Source organism: Centrocercus urophasianus, unplaced genomic scaffold (genome assembly GCF_019232065.1).
Source record: "Centrocercus urophasianus isolate 14NV4802_14NV808 unplaced genomic scaffold, USGS_Curo_1.0 seq_18, whole genome shotgun sequence".
In the NCBI taxonomy this organism is placed as follows: domain Eukaryota; kingdom Metazoa; phylum Chordata; class Aves; order Galliformes; family Phasianidae; genus Centrocercus; species Centrocercus urophasianus.
The window spans coordinates 5002129-5010622 of record NW_024884733.1 but is presented as its reverse complement, the minus strand read 5'-3'; positions in this window follow the sequence as shown (position 1 = coordinate 5010622).

The window sequence follows — 8494 nt, the reverse complement described above, 5'->3', positions numbered from 1 at the left end:
AGACTAACTCCTGAGATCACACTTTCACTCCCACTAACACCACTGCTATATCAAGGCAGGAGGAAGAAGCAGCTGTTTGCAGCTGGCTGCAGTGTTCATTGATCACTGCAGAGCAATGAGGGCTGCAGCAGCTAAAGAAATGGTTTCTCCCACTCTTAAGATAGCCCTGTTGTATCTGTGATGGCTGTTCTCTGCTTACTAGCTAATTACACGCAGTCTGGCTCCTAACATTTCTTGCTGTGCCTCTTTGGAGGCTGCTCAGCACTGTTACAGTGCTTCAGTCCTTTAAGGGTAGGAACTCTGGGAAATGTAGTTCCCAGTGAGAAACCAGGACTAAGGCACTCAGAGGACAGGCAGTGCCCTGCGAGAGCTGCAAATAGACACTGAAAGCAGTAAGCCCTTGGAAAGGAGCCATAAAGAAGCAGGCAGCCAAGCAGTCAGCCTCCAGAATTCCCTGTCTTGCTGCCAGACCCCTAGGTTCTGCCCCACCAGCCTGTAGCCCCAGCCCTACAGTGGTGACATCTTTGCAGCATTCAGCATAGCAAAGGGTTACACCAGCTCTTCCAGCAGCATTTCTTCCTCTCTCTCCGTGAGCAGCAATTGCCATTCTGCATCCTTAATAGCAGCGTAATCAAAAGTTATGATGCATTTTTCAGTAATCACAAGAAATGATCCCCACTTAGCGTTAAGTAAAGCAAATTTGCTACTGGAAGGATGGGAAAAAAAAAAAAAAAAAAAGGAGAAAAAAGAAGTCAAAAGCATTTCAATTTTCATTTGAAACGAATGAGTCAGAGTCAATTTGGTAAAGCAGTTAACAGCAGCTGTGCTCCCCTTCCCAGCCCCTTAACAGGTACAATTTGCTTTTAACAAACAACCTCACAGAGGTCTCTGGCACCATGTTAACATAGTGGCATTCAACCCCTCTTACTGTTGTGTATTTAAATTGGGTAACAGAGGCAGGCAGAGGAAATCCACCATGAATTCTAAGAAGTGCACTTTGACAGCATTTTTTTTTTTTTTAAGGGGGGGGGGGGGGGAGGGGAGCGGGAGCTTTGTAAAAAATAAATGAATTTGAGAGCAGATTTTGCCAGGTAATTGAGTCCTAGAAAGCCCCAGAGTGGCATGGAGGAATGTGGGAAGACCCAGCAAACTTGGAGCCATGAGCAAGCAGGGCTCCTCCATAAAGAGCTCTGCAAAACAAGCTGAGGGGTTTGACAGCCAAAGCACCCTCAGCCTCAGTGCATTCAGGATGCTTCACCCCCAGCAAGAGCGATAACACAAAGCTGTATGTCAGAAGAAAACAAGAGCCCTGTGTTGTCACACTAAGGTTGCCCCAAAACCCTAGGGTGTCCACACCCAACCTATAGGGCCACTAACCCATAGGGCCATTGCTTGTTGGGGTACAGGGTTAAATCCAGGACATGCAAGAAGCTTTCAGCCACCCCCCTGGCTGCCCCCTTCTCATCCTCCTTCACCCCAAAACGTGTCCTTGCTGCACTCCAAAGGCAGACCCTTGATGCCAACTGCATCTCACTGGGCTTTTGGTTCAGGCAGTTATCCCCGCTTGTTCATTTGCTCTTTGAAGAAATCTCATTTCATTACCTTCCAGGCTCTTCAGCTTAGAGGAGAATTACTGGAGATCAATGAAAAATTCATGTTCTTGGTCAGTAATTGGCATTTTTGTTTCTTCTTCCTTCTTTTCTTTTTTAATTTCTTCTCTAAGGGGAAGGGAAGCAAAGTAAAAGGGTGTGAATGGGGCAGAGAATGGGGTGAGTGGGTATCTTCTGCTATGTGTTAATATAAAGCCTCTCGTATTGCTCCTGCCTGGTGCACTCTGGTGCTCGCTCCCAACAAGCCCTACAATCCTGCATATTGAAATCTGAAAGCATTCCTGGTGCTTTTATTAAAGGGACAAGTAACGAAAGTAGATTGGATGTATGCAATTATTACAGTGTAATCTGCTGGAAATGAAGTCAATCCAATCACCCAGCATTCTGCTTTCCTCTCATTTTTTAGACTTCAAGTAAGTGCTTCCCAAATTCCAGCTGAAGTTACAGTTACAATCGATAGCACGAGGGCTCTAAGCATAAGGCTCAATTAATATGATGCCAGTGAGTGCTCCCTACAGATCTGAAGCCAAAATGAAAAAAAAAAAACCAGCAGTGGCACCAACTACCAGTGCTAGGAAAGAGAAATTCACACTAAGGGGTTGCCAGCAGGGTATAACAAGAAGAGTTTTAGCTTCTCTTTCTCAATGATATCCAAAGAAAAAAAAAAAAAAAAAAAAAGGCAAAATCCCCATTCTGGAAGAATGGGAAGTTTTTTCAAAACCCAAAAAGCCTGGCTGGGATCTATTCCCACTGGTAGATTTGCACTGATGACCACCAGGCCAGCATTTCACTGTGCAAGCCACGTGCAAACAGCCACCCAGCTCAGCCACCACCAAGGTCCTGCCCTGCAGAGCAGCGGATGGGCCATACTTCTTCCCCTGCCTCTCCCTCCTGCTAGCAGCGAGCACACTGTCAGCCAGGAAACAGATTGCTACATACGGCACAACCAAGGCTTGCGATGATTAGATCTATTAATACAGTGCATCTGATTCACCTCCAAGGCCCTGAAGCTCGGTGACAAATAGAGACGGGCTTCACTGCTTTGCCGAGCGGGGCCCCGCAGTAACGACCTTCTTGCTGGCGGCTGCCTGAGCTGGGACAGACGTGAGCCAGCCCAGGAGAGCAGAATCCCACCCATACTGGCGAGATCCCTGAGGAAAAGCCCCAGCCAGGGTTTCCAGCTTTCTAGCCCAGGGTAGAAGGCTTAGAGCATGGGCAGCTGCCAAACAAGGGGTGGGCCTGAAGCTTACATCCAGGCTGGTCCTGCTTTGAGGATGCAATCCGGTCTGTGTTTTCTACCCTTCCCATGTTCTCCTCTGATCACAGTTGAGCCCAGTTCAGAGATTTCTCTGATGGTGCAGTCGCTGCTGTCTTACAGTCCTCCAGGCACCATGCTGTGCCCCACAGGTGTCTTCTCAGAGCAGGGTGAGCACAGAAACACAGTGTGGATGGGTTGGAAGAGACCCCAAAGCCCTCCAGCCCCCCACCCCCTGCTATGGGCTGGCTGCACCCAGCTAAGGCTGCCCTGAGCCCATCCATAGCACCTCCAGGGATGGGGCACCCACAGCTCTGGGCAGCAGTGCCAGCTCCTCACCACTCTGAGCGAAGAATTCCCTCCTAACATCCCATCTAAATTTCCCCTCTTGTAGTTTAAGGCCATTCCCCCTTGTCCTATCACTATTACACTGTGTAAAAAGTTGGTCCCCTCCTGTTTATAAGCTCCCTTCAAGTACTGAAAGATCACAACGAGGTCACTATGGTGTCTTCTCTCCTTCAAGCTGAACAAGCCCAACTTCCTCAACCTTTCTCCATAGGAGAGGTGCTCCAGCCCCTTATCATCCTCTTGGCCCTCCTATGGACCCAATCCAAGAGCTCCACATCCCTCCTGTGCAGGGGCCCAATCCTGGACACAGCGCTCCAGATGGAACCTCACGAGAGCAGAAATGTACCATCCCCTCCCCACCCTGTGCCACCCCTCTGTTGATGCAGCCCAGGATGCCATTGGCCTTCTGGGCTGCAAGCACACACTTGTATCACTCTGTGCTTCTCCCCTCAATGCGCTCTGTAATTCCTAAGCACCTCCCTTGTCATCTCTTGTCCACGACTTTGTGCAATCAAGGCAAAACTTGGAAAGATAATGAGCTTTAGCATCTCCAAAGAGACGAAGCTTTCAATGACAAAGCAAAACCTTGCCCATTCCCTATCACACCCCGTGACATAACTACAGGCCCTACTAACCTCCTACTGCCCTATCCCTGCACTTTGCCCTCCTCTTGTGCTGCAGAGCTCATGCTCTCCCTGTCATGCCAATGGCCAGAAGAGAAAACCCAGCCAGTTATTGGTGCCACAGACCTGACATCATCTGCTTAGCAGGCACAGAGACATCTGCTTATCCACAGCCGGAAGAGTTCTTCTGCAGGAAAAGCACGTGGGCAAGTTAAGGTGGGGATGTTTAGTGTGTTCATAGACTCCTTAGAGTTGGAAGAGACCTTTAAAGGTCATCTAGTCCAATTCCCCCACAACCAGTGAGGATATCTACAGCTCCATCGTGTGTTCAGAGACCAGTGCATCCTAACCTCTCAGTCAGCTCATCTCCAGACAGAACAGCCCAGCAGGGGACAGGTTTCGAAGCAGAATTCCACAGTCTCCTGAAGGCTTGGCAAGTGTTATTTCTTGGTGGCCAAGCCATCCCTAGACCAAGTGCACAACTCTACAGCAGAAACAGACTCATTTCTCCTACAGACCGTCCACTAAATAGGTCAGGTTCCCACCTGAGGTCCTGCTGAGCCTCTCCTGCTCTCACCCTACCGCACCCTTGCGGAGCACAACCACTCATTGCACAGAGCAGGCAGAGCAGGCTCAGCAGCAGCACAGTGAGCTGATGGATGCTGCTCTCTTTGCTCTGCAGGAGCCCAACACCTGCCCCCCTTAGGGACTGGCTCAGAGCTCAAAGTTTCCCTCCTCTTCCATTGCTGGAGGGCCCTCAGCCCCAGCATGGGGGAGGGCTGCACATTAGACATATCCCTGCTGAATTGTTACACATTTCTGCTGTGTTCCTTAGACAGAGGACTTTGCTACCAGCGAGCGGGAGAGAAACTGCCATCTGGGACCGCATGTGCTTTCCAGACAGATGGCTGACTATTCTAGTCGTGTTTTATTTCTAGCAATGGTTCATACAGCAACAGCGCTAGTGTGAAAATGGGATGTGACAAGATGTGTATTGCTTACACCTTCTGTAAAGTTCAGATAAAACCAAAATGTACAGAATGTAGAAAAAAAAAAAAAAAATCAATATAATTAGGTAATTAAGAGGAGCGAAAAACCTTGTTTTAATGCTGCATTGCATTCACATATAGCACAGACTGGGTATATGTGTGATACATAACATATATACGTATCTCTGCTCCTGCCTGCACACAATGCAATACAAATGAAAAAATAAGTGTATATATTTATCCATTAAAACACATTTTCTTGTTCCAGTGAGTGTTTGAGACAATTACCAACAACCACCCACTGATTTACCCTTTAGACTGAAGCTCCGTGGAGCCCTGTTGTGCTTGTGTGTCCTCATGTAGACTCAAAAGAAGGAAAGAGAAGGCAAGGAAAGGATTCAGAACAAAAGTACATCATTCCCTGAGCACCCCAAGAAAATGAAACGAGTCAGTAGGAGCGGCTGCTGGACTCACCCACCTGAGGCTGCTCCATCCATCCTGACCTGCTCTTCAGTCTCTAGAGCAGGGGGACCTGACTCATCTTGCCCCACGTGAGCTGATGTGGGACTGTGCAACTATTAAACCACAGGACTGTGGCTCTGGAAGAGCTGGCTGGCAGCTAGCAGAGCACACTGGTGTGTACATGGCCCAGGATCCTACACCAGCACACAGAGCCACACTTGTATAGAATGGATTGGGTTGGAAGGGACCTTTAAGACCATCTAGTTCCAGCTCCCTATAGGTGGGGATGCCTCCCACCAGACCAGGTTGCTTATAGCCCTATCCAGCCTGGCCTTACCTGCTTCCAAGGAGGGGTCATCCACAACCTCTCTGGGCAACATGTTCCAGTGTCTCACCACCTTCACAGTAAAGAATTTCTTCCCGATATCCACTCCAAATCTACCCTCTTCCATTTAAAGCCATTTCCCCTTGTTCTGTCACTGCAGATTAACCTGAGGATGCAGAACAGAGAGAACTCAAAACATGAAATGGGCTCAAACTAAACTACATTACAGGCAGAGATCCAAACCTGGTCGAACAGAAGTGAGAAACTTCTCCACCTCCAGACCCCTCTGTGACCCTATCCTGACTCAGCAAACAATGTTTTTTTGGCACCCTCAGGCCCCAAGGCCAAGTGCAAAGGACACTGCATGGAAAGCAGGGTACATTTGAGGAGTTTTGGCAATGGCTAACTCTATCTTTGTCACTTCACAGCTTCCCATGTGTCACTCAAACTGGAAACCTTCCATCCAGTTCCCATTAGGTGTAGATGTGTTTTCACACTCCTGCCTAGCCAGGTACTTGCTGTACTGCGGATGGTTAATTACTTGAGGCTGTATCACAGCACTCGGCAGGGAGGATCTGAACGAGTGGTGGAGGAAGGTGGTAGGGAAGCAAACGTCTCTGCACCGGGCGGGTGGGCATGCACACACACACAGGATTTGCTAGAAATAAATTCAGAGCAGAATATCAATAAATCTCCCAGCCTGGCCATTGGGGTGGGAGTTTCGGTTCACCCCCCCCCCTCCCCACAACAGGGAAATTCTGCTCTTTCCATGGGGGGTGGGAAGTGGCGCAGGGCTGCATTGAAATGTAAATTCACTCAAATTATTAAGCACAAGAGAGCAGCTCCTGCCAGCCCTTTGTTCCGCAGTCAGAATGTGTAATCTAGAAGAATAAATATAGTCAGATATCAGCTAAACAAAGAGACCCGGGGCCATGCATATTCAGCGACCCTCTCCCCCAGGATGTCCCTTCCCCCTTTAGCAGGGGGGCTCTTTCTGCAGTCAACTATTGTAGATCAAAATGCCCTCATTAACCAGAGCTGAGATGAAAACCTCTCACTGTCTCGCACTGAGGGTGAAGTCCTTTATTTCCCGCTGGGAACGAACATCTCCTTTCCTCTTGCTTTCCTCCTCCCCTTCCTTTTCCATCATAGAGGACAACAAGGATGCCTCTGTAGCCACACTCCCATCACAGAATCGATTGAGTTGGAAAGGACCCCAAAGGCCACCCAGTCCAACTCCCCTACAACGAACAGGGACACCTACAGGATGCCCATTGGACAGGTGGGGTAGCTGCAGCTCCCAGGAAACTTATCACGTCAGAACAGCCAGCCTAGAGAGCTGAGAAACCCTGCTCTGCAGAGGAGGGCAAAGTGTTGCTCATCAATTCCTCCTGAACAGACAAGAGCAAGACTAAGAATCAAATAGCCTTTTATGCCAGGAAGAGCCTCCTGCTATCAACCTCCCACCAAATAAAAGCCCAAGAGACCCTCCCAGGTACAGTGCCTCTCTCTCTCAAGTAAGCAGAGAGCACAGGAGGAAAAAGCAGCAAGGTGGCATAAAGGCAGGGCTGCCCATCTCCAAGGGACCAGAAGGCACCCTGTGAGCTCCAGCCACCTTTACAGAGCTGCCAGTTCCCCCTCTGTGCAGCAAGGACTCAAGCTGCCTACTCCCTCCAAAGCCCAGCCATATGAGAGCAGGCAGCTGCATCAGCCTGAAGTCCTGCTGGTAACTGAGTGGGAAAGAGCAGCCCAGAAGTGGCATCAAGGAGTGGGACATCACACAGGCAGCCAAGAGCTGGATCTGCACCAAGCTCCAAGGAAAGGTGGCTGAAGGCAAAGCAGGCACAGGGCACAGAGAGGGTCATTACCTACACATGGCTTCTCCATCTCCAGTGTTGTCAGTCTCATATCTGTCACTACTATGAAACCCACTGCAAGATTTAAAGATGAGATGGAGAAGGAGAGAGAAAGGGGAAGAAAAAAAAAAAAGAAAAAAAAAAATCAATTTGGCTGTTTTTGAGTTATATGAATATAATAAACCCTGAGTGTCCTGCTTTTGGATACAGTTTGTGCTTCCAATAACTCAGCAACATATTCATTAAACAAAGAGAGGTAAAAGCAGCAAGCCATTAAAAATAAAGCACCAGGAGAGGGAAGGAAGGCCATGCAGGCTGTAAATATCTTTGACTCTTTTTCAACCTCCATTTTCTTATTCCTGCTCATTCACTAATTGACCTCAGGATCCTGCTTCTCAGAACTGCCTCCATCATTGCAAGCTGTGGTTGAAGGACAAAGCAAACCAAAGCCCTCTCTAAATGCAAAATAAACTCATACCGCAGCCCTCCTCATTCACCATCCCAGTGCTGTGATGCACCACTCCCTGCCCAGGGCTACCAAAACCACAAGACCAAAGATCAGGTATTTCACATGAGAAAAAGTGCTTCCCATTTTAATTTATGCAACTCTGCACAGCTCCCCTGTGCGTACCTAAGAAATGCCTGTCTTCTGCTATTTCAGCTTCCGTACAAGAAGTCTTCCCAGAGCTACAAAGACAGATTCTCACCCAGATGGAGGCATTCTCACCACTGCTCCATCTCCCGATCAGCCAGGACATCACTGGGCAGCAGGCACTACAGCCTCACATACTGGAGAGCATGCCCCTCTCTATGAGCACCCACGGATTTCAATGCTATGTTAGAAGCCCTGAACTCCAGGATCCCAAATTACCAGGGAAGCTGCCAGGATGTGGTCTCTGAATCTGTCTTACCTCTTCCAGTTTAACCTCTAGTGTCAAGCCTTTATGCTCAAACCAGAGGATGTTACCTCTCACGACATGTCAGTACAGTGATACAGAAGAAAGCACCTGGCTGACTGACTCACCC